Below are 20,648 nucleotides of genomic sequence, written 5' to 3' on the forward strand. Positions count from 1 at the left end.
GGTCAGCACAGACTCGGTGGGCCGAAGGGCCTGTTTCAGTGCTGTATCTCTAAACTAAACTATTTGGCCAATGTATTATTTTTGTCTTTTCGTAAAGTGAATCTCTGCAGAGAAAACATCTTTATTTTTTATCTAACCAGTGTGTGTGTGTGTCTTGGGCATCTCGAAGGGAATGTCTATTTACATTCCTATTTCAAACGGTGTGTTAATGCTTTGCATCTTTACTGGATAAGTTTTGTTTTATAATAAACTGATAATTTTGTTGGTGTATTTTATTCTGAAATAAAAAAGAGTGTATGATTGACCGTATCGGTAACTGCGTAAACATTTAAATATATGTTGTGACCTGTGGAAAATGGAACTAGAGAAAGACAGTGCACTTCTCCTGCCTCAGTGGTAACAGAACACTGGTATCGACTGGGAGAAGTTCAAGAGCTCAGCACCCAGTCCTGAGCTAAGGGTAACTTCCTCACTGGTTGTGTTGGGTCTTACCCTAATCAGTTTGAGCTGCCTTAACACCTTTTCATCCTTCTCATCCTGGAAAGCTCTCTCTTTGTCTCTTTGCTGAAACTCTCTCTGCTTTTTCAACTTCTGGAATTCCAATTCTAGTGTTCTCTGTTCTATTGTTACCTTAGTTAATGTTACTTTGTCTGTTTCAGATTCAATGCCCATCTCCGGTTCTTCAATGTCAATTTTAAAATGGTTGGCCACAAGTTTTAGGATTTCAGGCTCCCTAGCTTTTGTCGGATAGTAATCTCTAACTGCCCAGCTACATTCCTCAACTCTTCAACAGTTAAGGCTTTTAACCTGGCCCAATTTACTTCACTCTGCTCTAGGAAGGCCTCCAATGCGGACATTTTAGTATTCGAGCACTGAAAACCACAAAAATACCCGTATTGAAGATTTTGTTATTTCTATGGATCAATTTGGTTTCTCACTTCCAACTTCTCATTTGTCTTTGGGTTTGATGCCAGACATGAGCCCCCAAATTTCCTTTATGGTCAAGTGAGGAGGGGTCGAAGGGCTTCCCTCCTTTCCCTCTCCTTGTTTGACCACAACAGGATTAATTCTTTTTGAAAATGAAAGTATTGGCCATATCAGTAGGTGTTTGATTACTTACATGCTATGATGATAACAAGAACCAATCGGAGATAGCAAAGAAAGAGGTTAACTTTATTGTACCTAAACCAAACTATTAAAACAATAAACAATGCGCCAACTTTCACTCACACACAAACACTAGAGGTTTACACACACAAATAGGTTACAGAGTGGGGAATGGTAGATTGATTGAGTTAGAGTCCATAAAAAAGATATACAGCCTGTGCAGTTTGGTAATTCGCCTGGCTTCTAACTGAATTCGGTGCTCCTGAGGTTTTAGTTTGAAGAGGTAGATGACTGGTTGGTGTGACTCTTGGAGATAGCGATGCGGATGATTTTCTCCAGTGGGGTTTCTGCTTGTAACCGGAGTATGCAAAGGTGGTCAGTCAACAGGCAGGATTTGCAAGCTTTCAAACTGGAATATATAGAGACAGGGAGGGACCCCCACTTAGGGTGTACACATGTCAGAGTCCAGTTGCTTCTCCTCTGCTGCAGAGAAAACACCAGTTTAAAAAACACAGATGGGGAGGGGCTTGTCGCATGACAGTCACTCAGTGATTCAAATATAGCAGTTGGCAGTATTTCTCTGCTTGCTGAAAGAACAGGTAGTTCCCTTAAACTTCCTGGGTCTTGGTTCTTGCTGGGAAGTGCAGCCATTTTGTCTCCCTCCTCACAGTCCTTTGCAATGTACGATACAGTGTTGCAAACTAGATGATCATCTTAAGCTGCCAAATTCAGATCTCCAGCCAGTGGATTAAAGAAAATTATCATTCAACAAAGCACATTGGCGTAACACCTCCCTATATCATTGGTACCCGCATGGACCATGACAATTGGATTCTTCCCCTTCCATTCCAAGTTCCTGTCCAGCCCCAAGGACATGTCCTTAACACTGGCACCGGGCAGGCAACACAGCCTTCGGGACTCATGCTCTCGGCTGCAGAGAATCATATCTATCTTCCTGAACTATAATATCCTCTACTACAACTATATTCCTTTTAACTCCCCCTGTACCAGGGTGTCATGATCAGTTTGCTCATTCTTCCTGCCATCCCTGCTCTCATCCAAACAAGCTGCAAAAACTTGCAACTTGTTGGACAATTACAAGGGCTGAGGCTCCTCCAGTGCTAATTTCTGGATCCCCATGCCTGCCTCTCTTGCTGTCACACCCTCCTGTCCCTGACCATGGACCAAATCAGAAGTACCTAGCCTAAGGGGTGTGACTGCTTCCTGGGGGCAAAGTGTCAAGGTAATGTTCCCCTTCCCTCATGCATCACAGTTTCCAAAGCTCAGACTCCAGCTCATCAACTCTGAGCTGAAGTTCCTCAAGCTGCAGACACTTACTGCAGATGTGGTTGCTGTGGATCACACAGGTGTCCACCAGCTCCCCCATGCTACACCTGCCCTGCCATCTTTACTGTGCTTTATTTAACAAATTAAGTTTAGAAATATCACTAAACAATTCTATGTAGTTATATCAATTGGTTTAACTTGTTAAGCTATATATTTAATGCAATACATGTATCTCCCCAGTACCAGTTTACTCTAAACCCCATTTTGAGAGAAGAAAAAACTTAAAACTCAACGCAAGAAGCATCAGGAATAAGGTGAGTGAATTGAAGGCGTGGATGGGCACTTGGGACTACGATGTTGTGGCCATCACTGAAACGTGGATAGGTGAGGGGGAGGAATGGTTCTTGGAGGTACCTGGTTATAGATGTTTTCATAAGATTAGGAATGGTGGTAAAAGAGGTGGGGGGGTGGCATTGTTAGTTAGAAATAGTGTAACAACTGCTGAAAGAATTTTCGAGGAGGATCTGCCGACTGAGGCACTGTGGGTTGAGGTCAGGAACAGGAAAGGAGCAGTCACCTTGATGGGAGTTTTCTATCGGCCCCCCAATAGCAGCAGGGAGGTGGAAGAGCAGATTGGGAAACAGATTTTGGAAAGGAGCAGAAGTCACAGGGTAGTAATTTTGGGGGATTTCAACTTCCCAAATATTGATTGGCAACTCTTTAGATCGAATAGTTTGGATGGGGTAGTGTTTGTGCAGTATGTCCAGGAAGCTTTTCTGACTCAGTATGTAGACTGCCCGACCAGAGGGGAGGCAATATTGGATTTGGTACTAGGTAATGAACCAGGGCAAGTGATAGAGCTGTTGGTGGGCGAGCACTTTGGAGATAGTGATCACAATTCTGTAGCATTCACTGTGGTAATGGAGAGGGATAGGTATGTGCAACAGGGCAAGGTTTACAATTGGGGGAAGGGTAGATATGATGCTGTCAGGCAGGAACTGAGGAGCATAAGTTGGGAGCATATGCTGGCAGGGAAGGGCACGGTCGAAATGTGGAACTTTTTCAAGGAGCAGATAGTAGGGGCCATTGATAAGCATGTCCCTGTCAGACAGGGAAGGGATGGTCATGTGAGGGAACCGTGGTTGACAAGAGAGGTTGAGAGTCTTGTTAGGAAGAAGAAGGATGCGTATATAAGGTTGAGGAAAAAGGGCACAGGCATAGCTCTGGAGGGATACAAGATGGCCAGGAAGGATCTGAAGAAAGGGATTAGGAGAGCTAAGAGAGGGCATGAAAAATGCTTGGCGGGTAGGATAAAAGAAAACCCCAAGGCCTTTTACGCGTATGTCAGAAATATGAGGATGACTAGGGGGACCGTAGGTCCGGTCAAGGACAATAGCGGGAGACTGTGTGTTGAGCCGGAAGAGATAAGTGAGGTTTTGAATGAGTACTTCTCTTCGGTATTTACGAATGAGAAGGGGTGTATTACTGAAGAGGACGGTGTGAAACAGACTGGTAAGCTCGAGGAAGTGCTCGTTAGGAGGGAAGATGTGTTGGGGTTTTTGAATAACTTGAAGATAGACAAGTCTCCCGGGCCTGACGGGGTATATCCAAGGATGTTATGGGAAGCAAGGGATGAAATTGCAGAGCCGCTGGCAATGATCTTTTCATCTTCTCTGTTGACGGGGGTGGTACCAGGTGATTGGAGGGTGGCAAATGTTGTGCCCCTGTTCAAGAAAGGGAATAGGAACAACCCTGGGAATTACAGGCCAGTTAGTCTTACTTCGGTGGTAGGCAAGTTGATGGAAAAGGTGCTGAGGGATAGGATTTCTGAGCATCTGGAAAGACACTGCTTGATTCGGGACAGTCAGCACGGTTTTGTGAGGGGTAGGTCTTGCCTCACAAGCCTGATTGAATTCTTTGAGCAGGTGACCAAGCAAGTGGATGAGGGTAAACCAGTGGATGTGGTGTACATGGATTTTAGTAAGGCATTTGATAAGGTCCCCCATGGTAGACTTATGGAGAAAGTCAGGAGGCATGGGATAGTGGGGAATGTGGCCAGTTGGATTAAGAATTGGCTAACTGATAGAAGGCAGAGAGTGGTCTTAGATGGTAAATACTCAGCCTGGAGCCCAGTTACCAGTGGCGTGCCACAGGGATCAGTTCTGGGTCCTCTCCTGTTTGTGATTTTTATTAACGACTTGGATGAGGAAGTCGAAGGGTGGGTCAGTAAATTTGCAGATGATACAAAGGTTGGTGGAGTTGTGGATACCGAGGAGGGCTATTGTCGTCTGCAAAGGGACTTGGATAGGTTGCAGTGCTGGGCTGAAAAGTGGCAGATGGAGTTTAACCCTGAAAAGTGTGAGGTCGTCCATTTTGGAAGGACAAACACGAATGCAAAATACTGGGTTAACGGTAGGGTTCTTGGGCATGTGGAGGAGCAGAGAGACCTTGGGGTCTATGTGCATAGATCGTTGAAAGTTGCAACTCAAGTGGATAGGGCTGTGAAGAAGGCATATGGGGTGTTAGCGTTCATTAGCAGAGGGATTGAATTTAAGAGCCGTGAGGTGATGATGCAGCTGTACAGGACCTTGGTAAGGCCTCATTTGGAGTACTGTGTGCAGTTCTGGTCGCCTCATTTTAGGAAGGATGTGGAAGCCTTGGAGAGGGTGCAGAGGAGATTTACCAGGATGTTGCCTGGAATGGAGAATAAGTCTTACGAGGAAAGGCTGAACATTCTAGGCCTCTTCTCATTAGAACGGAGAAGGATGAGGGGTGACATGATAGAGGTTTATAAGATGATCAGGGGAATAGATAGGGTAGACAGTCAGAAACTTTTTCCCCGGGTGGAGCAAAGCGTTACAAGGGGTCATAAATTTAAAGTGAAGGGTGGGAGATATAAGGGGGATGTCAGGGGAAGGTTCTTTACCCAGAGAGTGGTCGGGGCATGGAATGCCTTGCCTGGGGAAGTTGTTGAGTCAGAAACTTTAGGGACTTTCAAACGGCTTTTAGATAGGTATATGGATAAAGGAGAATGATGGGGTATAGATTAAATTGTCCTTGACAGAGGACAAAGGATCGGCACAACATCGTGGGCCGAAGGGCCTGTTCTGTGCTGTATTTTTCTATGTTTTCTATGTTTTCTAACCACTCACCTGCCTGCTTACCGAATTAAGCTTCTGGGCTTCAGCTCTAACGTCTCACTGCTGGTCTCCAGCTCCCTTTCTCAGACCACTCCTTTTTGTAAAAAGTCAGAAAAGCACCTCCTCTCTCATTGAACTGAACTTCCTCACTTACCAAATTCCCAAGCTCACACGCTGTCTCGAGCTGCACTGAGTCACGAGCTGCTACCTTCATGTCTGCTTACTTACATTAAAAAAAAATTAAATCAGGATTAATCTGTTTCCATTCTTCGGTAACCCAAAGAACATGAAGCTAGTCATTTTTATCAATGCTTCATATGCTAATCTTACTGATGCAGAGTATTCTAGTGTAGCTGGTTTCATAATATTTCTGATGGGTGAGAATGGGAAGTGCTGTCCTTTAGTTTGGGAGCTAATAAAAAAACTAAGGAACAGGTGTTAAAAGTACTCTGGCTGCAGAAACACTGGCTCTTGTGGAGGCAGTGGATATGGGGTTCTATTTATTAAATATTTTAAGTGTATAATGGGTGTACTGGAGATAGTATACTCATTGAGTGTTATTTTCATAATCATTCAATGTGGGATCATGGATACTCAATGAAAAGTGTAAGTGAGTAAATGTTACAGATTCAGCTTGCTGGTTTGAATGAAATGCTGGAGAGAAAGGAAGGGATGCATTTTCCCATGGGCTTTGGGATACCGGCGATGGGACCAAATGGTGGTCCTGAGCCTGCACTTGCTGGCAGCAAGGCCAGCATCACAATCTTCCTGGAGGCGACCTCCTAATTGACCACCTCTGAGCTCGCTGTCCAATTAGAATCAGAGGGCCGGCAGCTCTGGAGCCTTGGCAACTCCACCGGGAGAGGTGGACACTGCTGAGGTAGGTCAGAGACCACAAGGGCGCCACAACATGGAGGCACTTTCAGAAGCTTTCAGGTAAGTAAAATAAATTCAGAGGGGCGAAGGTGGTAGGCCCCTCGGAGCAAAGGGGAAATCCCTCCAGGTGGATCATTTGGGCTGCAGTTACGGCCTTTCTTGCCCACAGCCCCATCATTGGGGCACGGAGCCTCCCAGCCTGCTGCAGGGAGGCCGCCTCCATGGAGCTGGCAGCATCCGCACGTGGCAATGGCGGGGGGGGGGGGGTTCTCTGCTTCAAACAATATTCCAGTGAGGTCACAAAATCGCCCCTAATTGGTGTCTTAAGTATGTAAATTTACTGCCTCCCTCTGTGCAGCGGGAAGATGATCCGTTTCACAGGCCACCCCAGGAAAGTTCTCCAGCAGTGGGAACACATCAAGGATCTGTCCCGATATGTTTCCTCCCTATTTCTCCAGCCCCCTGCCACCAAGTCCACTACACAGGGCGGGGAAAATTCAGCCTGAAATCTCTCAAATTAAATGGGTGAATGGAAGTCATCAGCCGTCCAATTGTACAGCCCAGTCAGTATTTCCCATCCTCAGTATTGCACGCTCAGTTGTGCTCTCCCAGGATCACTCACAAAATTGTGCTCCCTTCAACATTCCTCACCCATTGTATTCCCTTCAAGATCTTTTATTCGCCCTTTCTCATTACATAATACTAAATCTAAAATAACTCAACCCCTAGTTGGTTCTTCAACATACTGCTTTCGAAACCCATCTTGTACATATTCCAGGAATTCATCCTCCACAGTCTATATGTAAATTGAAAACACCCATTATTACTTTATTACCTATGTTACATGCATCTCTAATTTCCTGATTTATACCATGCCCAACATTATAGGCCACCAAACAGTCGTGGTAAAAACTCCCCCCAATGTTTGCTGCCCCTTGCTATTTCTTAGCTCCACCCAAATTGATTGTACACCTTGACCCATTGATCCTCTCTCACTAATGTACTGATCTCATCCCTTATTAAGAGTGCTATCCCACCTCCCTTTCCTTTTTGCCTCTCCTTCCTAAATGAGGAATATCCTTGAATATTCAGTTCCCAGTCTTGGTCACCCTGTAACCACATCTTTGTAGTGACAATTAAATCATACCCATTTACCTCTGTTTATGCCTTCAAATCATCTACCTTGTTGCGAATGCTGTGTGCATTTCGATAGAGTGCCCTTAACTTTGTTTTTTAACATTATTCTGCATTCCGATCCTATTTGATGTTTGCCTTTGCTTCATCTGTCTTCGAATTTCGCTTACTACTTTTCTATTTCCTTTTACCAGCTTTGCTTCCCTCCAATTTTCCCTTCCTGCCACACTCAGGTTATCAATTCCTTTATTGCTTCCTTGCGCTATTGCCTTCTCCTCTCTCCCTAAATTATCAAATCTTCCCTCATTTGATCCCTCGCCCACACTATTTGGTTTAATGCCTTCTCTACGGCCCAAGTTAAACCACTCACCACAGCACTGGTCCCAGCACGGTACAAGTGAAGACCATCCCAATGGTACAGTTCCCACTTTCCCCTGTATTGGTGCCAGTGCCCCATGAATCAAAAGCCATTTCTCCCACACCAATCTTTGAGCCACACACTTACCTCTCTAATGTTATTTACCCTACTCCAATTTGCTCACGGCTCCTAAGGTAATAATCCAGTGATTATTACCTTAGAGGTTCTGCCATATGAATATATATATCTCCTCATTTGAGTGTTGGCAATGAGTGATTGATTTGTGGAGGGAAACATCAGCCAGGTCTAGAAGGGACAGACGTTGTTGATGCTTTGCCTTGGCTCAAAAATTGCTGGAACAGCCGACAGGCGCAGGGTGCAGGTATCATGCTGCTGACAGGCATTTCCCAGCATGATTAACAGGGTGTGGTCGCACACCAGGTGCGCATTGAGTCATGGTAAGCTTTTCACCACCAATACGTCTCAGCATTGAGATGCAGTGACTGCGAAACCACATGTATGTGGCTCCTTCCCTGCATACATTCTCTGTCACCTCTGATGCAGCAATCGATGGTGAACCATGCCCACTAGAGGTGGAAGCCCCTCTTTGCTTATAAACAGGTGCACATAGCCTGTTTAGAACCTTGTCATGATCCGTCTATGAACCTTTGACATATACATAACTCGGGATGGGTGAGGTTCCACTGAAGGTTCGAGGAACTTGGGTGTGAACTTGAACACAGAGCCTCAAAGATATTAATCTCTAGAGTGTTCATTGATTTTCTGCATTATTTTTTCAGATATCGCGCCGTGGACTGCGAGGATTTCATCACACTGAAATTCGATGCGATCAAGAACGGGTGGGTGTCATTATCTACCATCTTGTACATACTGGCCATGTTCTGGATCCAAAATGTTTACGTTTCTATGCTAGGTGATGGCAACTGAACCAGGGTGAAAGACAGAAGGGAGAAGAGTTGGTCAAGCCGCAGGCCGGGAACAAGCAGCTGAAAGATTATATCCAGAGTACATTCAATAAGACTGCAACTTTGAACGACATCAGAAATTTAAAGACCCAGCTCAAGGCAGGGGTTGACAGCATGGATGCACTCTGTGATACACTGGACAAGATTCAGCAGGACGGTGCATTGGTGCGTGTTGACCTGCAATGAAACCACATCCTGTACATTGCCTTCATGACACCAGCCATGAAGGCCCACCTGGGGGTCTTTCCTAAACTGCAGTTCATGGATGGAATGTACAAAATTAACCCTCTGTATCAGGCCAATGTTGGCAGGGGCAGGGCTGTGTTCTACACCATGGTGAGGAATGAGACAGCTGAGATTCTGGATGGGATTGTGGGTGCTTTTGTTGAATTCATAGGATCTTGCAGCAGTCAGGTGAAGATGGCCGTTGTGGATAAGGACATCAATGAGATCAATGGAGTTCAACCTGGAAAAGTGTGAAGTGATTCATTTTGGAAGGTCGAATTTAAATGCAGAATACAGGCTGAAAGACAGGATTCTTGGTAGTGTGGATCGGCGTAGGCTTGGAGGGCCGAAGGGCCTGTTCTTGTGCTGTAATTTTCTTTGTTCTTCGTTCTTTGTGGAGGAACAGAGGGATCTGGGGTCCATGTCCATAGATCGCTCAAAGTTGCCACCCAAGTTGATAGGGTTGTTAAGAAGGCGTATGGTGTGTTGGCTTTCATTAACAGGGGGATTGAGTTTAAGAGCCGCGAGGTTATGCTGCAGCTCTATAAGGCCCTGGTTCGGCCACACTTGAAATATTGTGTTCAGTTCTGGTCACCTCATTATAGGAAGGATGTGGAAGCTTTAGAGAGGGTGCAGAGGAGATTTACCAGGATGCTGCCTGGACTGGAGGGCATGTCCTACGAAGAAAGATTGAGGGAGCTAGGGCTTTTCTCATTGGAGCAAAGAAGGATGAGACGTGACTTGATAGAGGTGTACAAGATGATGAGAGGCATAGATAGAGGCGATAGCCAGAGACTTTTTCCCAAGGTGGAAAGGGCTATCACCACGGGGCATAATTTTAAGGTGATTGGAGGAAGGTTTTGGGGAGATGTCAGAGATAGGTTCTTTACACAGAGAGTGGTGGGTGCGTGGAATGCGCTGCCAGCAGTGGTAGTAGAAGCAGATACATTAGGGGCATTTAAGCGACTCTTGGATAGGTACATGGATGATAGTAGAATGAAGGGTAGGTAGTTAGTTTGATCTTAGAGTAGCTTAAAGGTTCGGCACAACATCGTGGGCCGAAGGGCCTGTACTGTGCTGTACTGTTCTATGTTCTAAAGCGCAGGAAATGCCTCCACGCTGTCTAGGTTCTCCTCTGTCAATGCCATGTAATGAACAGCATGAGGAGGAAGATCAGCAGCTATACATTGAATGGTGAATGGAAGTAAGATTTGTTTAGAGCCTGCAGGAGAAGGTTCATGCACCTTTGGAGGAGGAAAAACCAAGATATGTGCAAAAGATTGGACACTTCCACCGACCCCTGAAGGAGTATCTGCTTACAAACTGGATTCCACAGAAGGAGATGTGAACATCTTTTTTCTGAGGTAAAGTTCTAATTTTATGTGGCCCTCTGAGGTGGGGTGGGGGGCATGGAGGATCACAACAGGTGGCGGGTGGAGGGGAGGGTCCCGTCGCCTCGCTATCACCTAGTGATCTACCCGAGGGCGGAATAAGCCTGCAACCGCCTTCCCGCCCAAAGACCAATTGAGGCCCTTAAGTGGCCTATTAACAACCAATTAAGGGCCACTTCCTGCCACCGCTGGGATCTTACCAGCAGCAAGGGAGTAGGGGGGAGTCCCTCCTTCAGAGGCAATGTGTGGCCCATGGACGGCCCCTGCCAGGAACCAGTTTACACACCTGGACTGCACAACCATCCCTCCCTCACCATCTCTCCGGGCCTTCTGTTCTGGCCCCAGTGACCCCACCTCACTTACCTGAGGTTCAGGGTTCGAGCGCTGGGCCTGGGTCCAAGGCCTCTGTAGTACCAGCACTGGCCATTGCTCCCAGGGACGGGGATTCCGGCTCTTGAAACTTAGATTTAAAAAGACCAAAGTATCGCTCTGGGGTGGTGGGGACGGGGGGGCACGAAAAGGCAGAGGCCGACTTTCCCATGCCTTTTCAGCCCAGCACCGGGAGCTCCACCCCCAACACAAAATCTAGCCCTAACTTTTGGGAACAACACTAACAATCGCATTGAGTCAGAGAATGGCAAGATAAAACACATGCTCCACTCCTCCTCATCCATGAAGGAATGCATCTTCATGCTGATCTTCCACAACGATGTCCTGGATCAGGTATGTTCCTATTCAACATTCCTGGAGGGAGCCTCTTTCAAGCATATCGCTGAGGCACAGACTGATCTACAATCATTCTATGCAGGCTTCACCAGTGACAGTGTGAAGCTGATGCATCAGGATCATAGCCATCTTCATCAACTAAGTGTCAAGCAGCAGGACGCAAGTACAGTGACTGTGTATGCTGGTGCCAAGTAGTACACATTGCAAACACATGAGGGTCGAACTACCTGCTGCTGCAACATTCGGACTTTGTTGCCCTGCAAAAATGCTATTGTTGTGCAGAGACATCTTGGCTGGTCTCTGAAGAGACTCGCCCCCAACTGCTGCTGGTGAGCATCTCAGTCACCCACGATAGCAGACATGGTTGCTGTCATTGCGATTACAGAGAACCAGCCAAGGCCCCTCAGCAACAATGAGAAATACTGTTTAATTCCAGACTAATTGTATCAGCAACAACACACGATTTTGCAGAGCGGAACAGTGGTTTTCTGATGAAAAATGGACTTGCTGCAACGTCAGCATCACAGTTGGCAGCAAGGACTGCCAGATGAGATGGAGTGTCTCGATGAAGGTGCTGGGCCATGTAATTTGACACACAATTGGCAAGAGGCATCTTTGGATGGAGGTGGCCCCGAGGTTTGTTATCCTGCACAGCTCACCGAGGGTCAGGATGACATCGCCCTCATGCCACCGTCCCTGGATGACGGAGGGCCTAATGAACTGATGGACCACATGTACGCCTGCCAGTACACAGCTCCACTTACCTCACCTGAAGAGCCCTTTTCTCGGTGTCCGGTCACACTAGGAGAGCCAGACACCTCATGGGTCACAACAATGGACACTGGCACACAAACATCTGTTTCCTCAATAATAATGAGTTCTGAAGAAGGGGCACTGACCTGAAACGTTAACTTGCTTCTCTCTCCACAGATGCTGCCAGACCTGCTGAGTATTTCCAGCATTTCTTGTTTTTATTTCAGATTTCCAGCATCCACAGTATTTTGTTTTTATTACATCTGTTTCCTCATCCACCCATTAAACAACCAAGCAGAGCCTTAGGCTCTGTGATTGTCTGTCAAACGGCAAGGACGGTCAAAGGGATCAAGCACTTGGGGAATATTCAGAACGGGGAAACAGCACACAAAAAGGACGACAGCATGCAGTGTGAATGTGAATGCTTTCACTGATTCCATCATTGCTGGAATGGAAGTGCATCCGCACTGTGCTCCATGACCTACCTTGGCTTCCGGTTCAGCAACACCTCCTTTGAATGATTCTCATCCTTGTTCTCCAATATCTCCATCACCTCACCCCTCTCCATCTCTATAATCTGCAGCCCCAGACTCCTCTGAGAGGAGCGGTGAGGACGTCCTGGGGAGCGGCGAGGATGAAGATGCTGGGGGGAGTGATGAGGATGTCGGGGGAGCAGCGAAGATGTCAGGGGAGTGGCAAGGATGGGCAAGAGGGAACCTGTTGCCAGCAACACCAAGTTTGTTGATCACATCAGGAGGCAGACAGCCATTAGAATGTAAGTAAAATTTATTTGGAATGTTGCGAGCGACCTAGTTTTGTCATTGCACAGTTTAAATCCATTCCCCAGATAGGAAATCTGTCTTTGGAACGTAGTTGCTTTGTTACCTTAACCTGAAGCCAACTTATTATGCAAATTATGTACCTTATAACACAGCTCCCAACCACCACATGACTGCTGTAGAAAGGCTAAGAATCTTTGTGCGAGTGAACTGCACACAAGTTGTTAAATTGTGTCAAGTGGATTGGCTTGTTGTCCCATTGTGGCAATATCCTGCAAAAGTTATGTGAGCCACCGACTTCAAACTGCATGAAAAGGATGAAGTACCAACTTTCACCAGCATGATTTACGTTCCATTTTAATGATGAATAGCACAGTCCAAGAGACCGCCTCCCTTCTTGGAGATTCTTATTGAATCAGTCTTGATTTGCAAGCACGTTTGTAATTGGCTTCATATGCATTGGACTGAAAGCTTGTACAGTATTCAACCAATGGCTATCGATTTATTTCAGCTACGCTGTGCGCTCGTGAATGAAAATGTGCAGCATGATAAGCCACTGGAAAGATATTGTTGATCATGGAGGCAGAGATGACAGGCTTCGGAAGGTCAACAAAGGATTGAAGAATATGTGGCACTGGGACTGGCTGCAAGCAAACGTTGGTGGTGAGTTGCTTGCTGACTTCCTTTGAAAGAATTGGCAATCAAGCAAAATGTTATGCCTGTGATGCAATTCAGAAGTACACTAAGGTGCGTGGGGAACATCAGCAAGTGAAAAGCACATTGGTCTTATGGAGCTTCATAGCTTCAGGTGAACCTCATGAAATCGTATTCTGAGTACAGTGAAAATCCTATTACTACTTTGCCAAGGACAGAAAGCCAAATGATCTTTCAGTTTTTATTCTAGCATATGCAAAATTGTTTAGAATTTAGTGTTACCATTAGCTAGCCAGTCTGCTTCAAGAGCGTACAATTGCATTGAAACTAGGACTTCACACTTTTTGTTGTTTCATTCTACAGCTGACCTGCTGATGAATCCCAGTCAAACTCTGAAAGATCAGCCATATGCCCACATCCATTCTTAAAGGCTGCTGCTACTGCTACAAGTACCAATGCATCAGTTCCGCCATCTCCACCAACGCCATCTGTACCAACCGAAGATCAGAGGTCAAATTTTGCAGCCATGCTTCTTGGTCTTCTTGCTGAGAACAATCTGCCTTTTACCATGGCACCAAAGGGAGAGTTCTGCCAGAGAGTTTTGCAAAGAGCAGAAAGTATCAAGCAAGCTTTCAGTAGATCACACATTAGCTTTATATAAGCTGGAATTTGGCATTGGGAAATTCCTCCAAGAATAGCTGGAGGAGGACTTTTTTAAAAATTCATTCATGGGATGTAGGCGTCACTGGCCAGCATTTATTGCCCATCCCTAATTGCCCTTGAGAAGGTGGTGGTGAGCTGCCTTCTTGAACTGCTGCAGTCTATTTGGGGTAGGATACTCACAGTGCTGTTAGGAAGGGAGTTCCAGGATTTTGACCCAGCGACAGTGAAGGAACGGCGATATAGTTCCAAGTCAGGATGGTGTGCGACTTGGAGGGGAACTTGCAGGTGGTGGTGTTCCCATGTATTTGCTGCCCTTGTCCTTCTAGTTGGTAGAGGTCACGGGTTTGGAAGGTGCTGTCTAAGAAGCCTTGGTGCATTGCTGCAGTGCATCTTGTAGATGGTACACACTGCTGCCAATGTGCGTCAGTGGTGGAGGGAGTGAATGTTTGCAGATGGAGTGCCAATCAAGCGGGGTTCTTTGTCCTGGATGGTGTCGAGCTTCTTGAGTGTTGTTGGAGCTGCACCCATCCAGGCAAGTGGAGAGTATTCCATCACACTCCTGACTTGTGCCTTGTAGATGGTGGACAGGCTTTGGGGAGTCAGGAGGTGAGTTACTCGCCTCAGGATTCCTAGCCTCTGACCTGCTCTTGTAGCCACGGTATTTATATGGCTGCTCCAGTTCAGTTTCTGGTCAATGGTAGCCCCTAGGATGTTGATAGTTCAGCGATGGTAATGCCATTGAATGTCAAGGGGAGATGGTTAGATTCTCTCTTGTTGGAGATGGTCATTGCCTGGCACTTGTGTGGCGCGAATGTTACTTGCCACTTATCAGCCCAAGCCTGGATATTGTCCAGGTCTTGCTGCATTTCTACACGGACTGCTTCAGTATCTGAGGAGTCACGAATGGTGCTGAACATTGCGCAATCATCAGCAAACATTCCCACTTCTGACCTTATGATTGAAGGAAGGTCATTGAAGCTGCTAAAGATGGTTGGACCTAGGACACTACCCTGAGGAACTCCTGCAGTGATGTCCTGGAGCTCAGATGATTGACCTCCAACAACCACAACCATCTTCCTTTGCGTTAGGTATGACAACAGCCAGCGGAGGGTTTTCCCCCTGATTCCCATTGACCTTAGTTTTGCTTGGGCTCCTTGATGCCATACTCGGTCAAATGCTGCCTTGATGTCAAGGGCAGTCACTCTCACCTCACCTCGAGTTCAGCTCTTTTGTCCATGTTTGAACCAAGGCGGTAATGAGGTCAGGAACTGAGTGGCCCTGGCGGAACCCAAACTGAGCATCACTGAGCAGGTTATTGCTAAGCAAGTGCCGCTTGATGGCACTGTTGGTGACACCTTCCATCACTTTACTGATGATTGAGAGTAGGCTGATGGGGCGATAATTGGCCGGGTTGGACTTGTCCAGCTTTTTGTGTACAGGACATACCTGGGCAATTTTCCACATTGCAGGGTAGATGCCAGTGTTGTAGCTGTACTGGAACAGCTTGGCTAGGGGCGCGGCAAGTGCTGGAGCACAGGTCTTCAGTACTATTGCCGGAATATTGTCAGGGCCCATAGCTTTTGCAGTATCCAGTGCCTTCAGTCGTTTCTTGATATCACACAGAGTGAATCGAATTGGCTGAAGTATGGCATCTGTGATGCTGGGGACTTCAGGAGGAGGCCAAGATGGATCATCAACTCAGCACTTCTGGCTGAAGATTTTTACAAATGCTTCAGCCTTATCTTTCGCACTGATGTGCTGGGCTCCCCCATCATTGAGGATAGGGATATTTGAGGAGCCACCTCCTCCAGTTAGTTGTTTAATTGTCCACCACCATTCACGGCTGGATGTGGCAGGACTGCAGAGCTTAGATCTGATCCGTTGGTTATGGGATCGCTTGGTTCTGTCTATCGCATGCTGCTTACACAGTTTGGCATGCAAGTAGTCCTGGGTTGTAGCTTCACCAGGTTGACACCTCATTTTGAGGTATGCCTGGTGCTGCTCCTGGCATGCCCTTCTGCACTCTTCATTGAACCAGGGTTGGTCTCCTGGCTTGATGGTAATGGTAGAGTGGGGGATATGCCGGGCCATGAGGTGACAGATTGTGGTTGAGTACAATTCTGCTGCTGCTGATGGCCCACAGCGCCTCATGGATGCCCAGTTTTGCATTGCTAGATCTGTTCAAAATCTATCCCATTTAGCACGGTGATAGTGCCACACAACACGATGGACGTATTCCTCAATGTGAAGGCGACACTTCGTCTCCATAAGGACTGTGCGGTGGTCACTGCTACCAATACTGTCATGGACAGAAGCATCTGCAGCATGCAGATTGGTGAGAACGAGGTCAAGTATGTTTTTCCCTCGTGCTGGTTCCCCCACCACCTGCCGCAGACCCAGTCTAGCAGCTATGTCCTTTAGGACTCGGCCAGCTCGGTCAGTAGTGGTGCTACCGAGCCACTCTTGGTGATGAACATTGAAGTCCCCCACCCAGAGTATATTTTGTGCCCTTGCCACCCTCAGTGCTTCCTCCAAGTGGTGTTCAATATGGAGGAGTACTGAGTCATCAGCTGAGGGAGGGCGGTGGGTGGTAATCAATAGGAGGCTACCTTGCCCATGTTTGACATGCCATGAGACTTCATGGGGTCCGGAATCAATGTTGAGGACTCCCAGGGCAACTCCCTCCCTACTTTATACCACTGTGCCACCACCTCTGGTGGGTCTGTCCTGCCGGTGGGACAGGACATACCCGGGGATGGTGATGGCAGTGTCTGGGACATGAAGGCACGTGAAGACAAATTTCCTATCTCTGAACATCGATGAAGTAGCATCTGAATGCCTTCACACAATGTTTGGAGTTCCAGCTGGCTACTTTTCATCAGAACTAGGACAGGTCACCTGTGACTCAGTAAATCGTGAGGCTCTGTGGATTGTGCTCCAAAGATGTGGATGGCCAAGAAACTTCATCCCAATCCTGCAATTGCTTCATGATGATATGACTACAACTGTCCTGAGTGGGAGATCTGAAACAGATGTCTTCAAAATCCAGACTGGGGTCATGCAAGGGTATCATAGAGTCAGAGTTATACAGCACAAAAACAGGCCCTTCGGCCCATCGTGTCTGTGCCGGCCATCACGCACCTAACTATTCCAATAGCCTTGTATGCTATGGCTTTCAAGTGCTCATTTAAATACATCTTAAATGTTGTGAGGGTTCCTGCCTCTACCACCCCTCCAGATTCCAACCACCCTCTGGGTGAAAACATTTTTCCTCAAATCCCCTCTAAATCTCCTGCACCTTACCTCAAATCTATGCCCCCTGGTTATTGACCCCTCCGTTAAGGGAAAAAGTTTCTTCCTATCTAACCTATCTATGCCCCTCATAATTTTGTATACCTCAATCATATCTCCCCTCAGCCTTCTCTGCTCTAAGGAAAACAACCCTAGCCTTTTCAGTCTCTCTTCATAGCTGAAATGCCACAGCCCAGGCAACATCCTGGTGAATCTCCTCTGCACCCTCGCCAGTGCAATCACATCCTTCCTATAGTGTGGTGCCCATAACTGTATACAGTACTCCAGCTGTGGCCTAACTAGCATTTTATTCAGCTCCATCATAACCTCCCTGCTCTTATATTCTATGCCTTGGCTAATAGAGGCAAGTATCCGATATGCTTTCCTAACCACCTTATCTACCTGTGCTGCTGCCTTCAGTGATCTGTGGACAAGTACACCAAGGTCCCTCTGACCCTCTGTACTTCCTAGGATCCTACCATCCATTGTATATTCTCTTGCCTTGTTAGTCCTCCCAAAGTGCATCACCTCACACTTCTCAGGATTAAATTCCATTTGCCACAGCTCCGCCTATCTTACCAGCCCATCTATATTGTGCTGTAATCTAAGGCTTTCCTCCTCACTATTTATGACACCACCAATTTTTGTGTCATCCGCAAACTTACTGATCATACCTCCTATATTCACATCTAAATCATTAATGTACACTACAAAGAGCAAGGGACCCAGCACCGATCCCTGTGGTATACCACTGGTCACAGGCTTCCACTCGCAAAAACAACCCTTGACTATTACCCTCTGCCTCCTGCCACGAAGCCAATTTTGGATCCAATTTGCCAAATTGCCCTGGATCCCATGGGCTCTTACCTTAGAGTCATAGAGTCATCGAGTCATACAGCATAGAAACAGGCCCTTCGGCCCACTGCATCCATGACGACCATAATGCCTGTCTATACTAATCCCACCTGCCTGCATTAATTCCATATCCCTCTATGCCTTTCTCATTCAAGTACCTGTCCAGATGCCTCTTCAATGTTGCTACTGTTCCTGCTTCCACCACCACCTCAGGCAGCTCATTCCAGATACCCACTATTCTTTGTGTGAAAAATTTACCCCTTTGATCCCCTTTAAACCTCCTCCCTCTCACCTTAAATCTTTGCCCTCTAGTTTTAGTCACCCCTACCATGGGAAACAGACTCTGGCTATCTACCCTATCAATGCCTCTCATAATTTTATTAGAATTAGAACATTACAGCGCAGTACAGGCCCTTTGGCCCTCGATGTTGCGCCAACCTGTGAAACCATCTGACCTACACTATTCCATTTTCATCCATATGTCTATCCAATGACCACTTAAATGCCCTTAAAGTTGGCGAGTCTACTACTGTTGCAGGCAGGGCGTTCCACGCCCCTACTACTCTCTGTGTAAAGAAACTACCTCTGACATCTGTCCTATATCTATCACCCCTCAACTTAAAGCTATGTCCCCTCGTGTTTGCCATCACCATCCGAGGCAAAAGACTCTCACTATCCACCCTATCTAACTAACCCTCTGATTATCTTATATGTCTCCATTAAGTCACCTTTCCTCCTCCTTCTCTCCAACGAAAACAACCTCAAGTCCCTCAGCCTTTCCTCGTAAGACCTTCCCTCCATACCAGGCAACATCCTAGTAAATCTCCTCTGGACCCTTTCCAAAGCTTCCACATCCTTCCTATAATGCGGTCACCAGAACTGCACGCAATACTCCAGGTGCGGTCTCACCAGAGTTTTGTACAGCTGCAGCATGACATCGTGGCTCCGAAACTCGATCCCCCTACTAATAAAAGCTAACACACCATATGGCTTCTTAACAGCCCTATTAACCTGGGTAGCAACCTTCAGGGATTTATGCACCTGGACACCAAGATCTCTCTGTTCATCTACACTACCAAGAATCTTCCCATTAGCCCAGTACTCTCCATTCCTGTTACTCCTTCCAAAGTGAATCACCTCACACTTTTCCGCATTAAACTCCATTTGCCATCTCTCAGCCCAGCTCTGCAGCCTATCTATGTCCCTCTGTACCCTACAACATCCTTCGGCACTATCCACAACTCCACCGACCTTAGTGTCATCCGCAAATTTACTAACCCACCCTTCTACACCTTCTTCCAGGTCATTTATAAAAATGACAAACAGCAGTGGCCCCAAAACAGATCCTTGCGGTACACCACTAGTAACTAAACTCCAGGATGAACATTTGCCATCAACCACCACCCTCTGTCTTCTTTCATCTAGCCAATTTCTGATCCAAAGCTCTCAATCACCTTCAACCCCATACTTCCATATTTTCTGCAATAGCCTACCATGGGGAACCTTATCAAATGCCTTACTGAAATCCATATACACCACATCCACTGCTTTACCCTCATCCACCTGTTTGGTCACCTTCTTGAAAAACTCAATAAGGTTTGTGAGGCACAACCTACCCATCACAAAACCGTGCTGACTATCGCTAATGAACTTATTCTTTTCAAGATGATTATAAATCCTGTCTCTTATAACCTTTTCCAACATTTTACCTACAACCGAAGTAAGGCTCACAGGTCTATAATTACCAGGGCTGTCTCTACTCCCCTTCTTGAACAAGGGGACAACATTTGCTATCCTCCAGTCTTCCGGCACTATTCCTGTCGACAATGACGACATAAAGATCAAGGACAAAGGCTCTGCAAGCTCCTCCCTAGCTTCCCAGAGGATCCTAGGATAAATCCCTTCTGGCCCAGGGGACTTATCTATTTTCACACTTTCCAAAATTGATAACACCTCCTCCTTGTGAACCTCAATCCCATCTAGCCTAGTAGCCTGAATCTCAGTATTCTCCTCGACAACATTTTCTCTCTACTGTAAATACTGACGCAAAATATTAATTTAACACTTCCCCTATCTCCTCTGATTCCACAAACAACTTCCCACTACTATCCTTGATTGGCCCTAATCTAACTTTAGTCATTCTTTTATTCCTGATATACCTATAGAAAGCCTTAGGGTTTTCCCTGATCCTATCCGCCAATGACTTCTCGTGTCCTCTCCTTGCTCTTCTTAGCTCTCCCTTTAGATCCTTCCTGGCTAGCTTGTAACTCTCAAGCGCCCTAACTGGGCCTTCACGTCTCATCCTAACATAAGCCTTCTTCCTCCTCTTGACAAGCACTTCAACTTCTTTAGTAAACCACGGCTCCCTCGCTCGACAACTTCCTCCCTGCCTCACAGGTACATGCTTATCAAGGACACGCAGT

The sequence above is a fragment of the Heterodontus francisci genome, chromosome 13 (genome assembly GCF_036365525.1).
Source record: "Heterodontus francisci isolate sHetFra1 chromosome 13, sHetFra1.hap1, whole genome shotgun sequence".
In the NCBI taxonomy this organism is placed as follows: domain Eukaryota; kingdom Metazoa; phylum Chordata; class Chondrichthyes; order Heterodontiformes; family Heterodontidae; genus Heterodontus; species Heterodontus francisci.